Genomic DNA, 1,957 nt, shown 5'->3' on the forward strand with positions numbered 1-1,957 from the left:
AGCACAAGAAAAACATTGCTTTCCTACTAGTATTTATAAATTTTGCATGTCCAATAGCTGCTGTTTTGCTGTTTATATTCAAACATTTGATCTAAAGTGGATTTTACAGTCAAATAGCATTCATCATAATAGACATTTAGCATCAAAGACTTGAGATGTCCCTCTGCCTGTGTGCTTCAGGCACATTGCTGGCAGTGTATTTATGGGGGTTACCAAAACACCTTAACACCTGAGCATCTTGCAATAATTGATGAATTTGTAATCATATTCCTAAGGGGAAGAGATTAAGTTGCAAGTCCCCTTTTCAAAGACAATTTATAGAAAATTCAGAAAAATGAAACAACTTACCGAGATCCTGTAGGGAATCCTGGGGAGCCTTTGTCTCTTGAGTCCTGTTCTGGTGTCACAATTCACCTCCCTGACAACCTGAGCCTGCAGTGACTGGCAGAGGAACAGACCTTCACCTAGATCTTTGGTACTGGATCACTGTAAAATCAAAACCTGGAGGTATAAAATTACCATTTGTTTTACCTAGATTTTGACTGGCTTGAAACAAACCTTTAATGAAGGAACTGGAAGGAAGGCTGTAATAATATATATTTTTGTTATTTTTAGAGCTTTCCCAAAAAGTAGAAAAAATAAAAAGATTTAACAGGTAACTATCTAAATTTGCAGGTAGGCCCAACAGCACATGATGAACATCAGAAACTGGGTGCACGATGGATGTCAACTAAGCAGCTTTTGTTTCCCAAGTTGTCATTTTGTGACTGTTCTATTTCATAACTTATTGCACTGTATCCTGAATTACAAGATGCTGTTTTACAACTGGTCACAATAAGAAAACATGATAGATTCATCATTATATAAATGTGCATCCAAAACTGTCACCAGTTGTAATTTTGTCATTATTCTTCTTTTTATAAAATTTAAGTACACATGGAATATGAAATAACATTGTGTATTGACCCATTTTTGAGTTGTATCTGTGCTCCCATATATTTCAACTAAAGTTGCTTGAGCATAAAAACTGGTGTTGTGTAACATAGTTTTGGTTCATTTCTGTTTAGGCTGGTTCTAAATACACAGAAGATAAATGATAAATTATCTGTGTTGCACTGGAATTGGCAGCATCATCAGACTGAGAGCAAAGTTGCTATAAATTTGAGAATGGACTATTTTTTCTTCTAACTTAACTTCCTGAAAAGACATTTAAATCACTATCTGAAATATGTGTGAGTGCTAATAATCATTGTCTACGAAACTGCAGAAAAAAGATTTGAAAGTGTTAAGGCAAAATAAAATGATAGATTAGATGACATTTGCTTACTACATGACACTTTTTTTAAAAGCAATAATTTACTGAGTTTAGAAAAATCTCTGTACAAAAATTAATTATCATGAACACTGGTCTGGAACATTAGAAAGAAATTTGATTTTAGAACCGAAGTGCTTTTCCTTGGTTCAACTCGTTTTGACCAGTATGCAGTGAGTGTACCTGTGATGCCTGTGCTGTCCAAATACTGTGTTTCAAGAGACTTCTGCTCTCCTTCTGTCTGTAGCTTGTAGTCCAGCATTAATTTATAGCTCCTCTGAAGCACTGTTTCAGAGTTGCAGGACAGAATGGTATCACAGAAAAGGCTGTCTAAAGAGAGAGAACAATGCAGGTTGAAGAGATTGTACTGCAGTTCTTGTGAGACCTGACACACAGTTCTGCTTGACAACCTGAAATAAAATGTTGTAGTCAATTTGACATATGAAATAATTTTGTTTTGCAATGATCTAACTTTCTAAATCAATGTGTTCTGTTTCTTTTTTCTTTTTTCTTTTCTTTTTTTTTCTTTTTTTTTTTAATTTTTTTTTGGTGAAGGAATGAGATTTTTTTTTTCTGAAAAAACCCCATCAGTTTTAAGGAAACTGTATTTCCCACTGATAAATGGAAAAAAATATCCTGAGCCAT

Source organism: Chamaea fasciata, unplaced genomic scaffold, assembly GCF_029207755.1.
Source record: "Chamaea fasciata isolate MVZ Bird 193981 ecotype frontalis unplaced genomic scaffold, bChaFas1.0.hap1 SCAF_1, whole genome shotgun sequence".
NCBI classification, from domain to species: domain Eukaryota; kingdom Metazoa; phylum Chordata; class Aves; order Passeriformes; family Sylviidae; genus Chamaea; species Chamaea fasciata.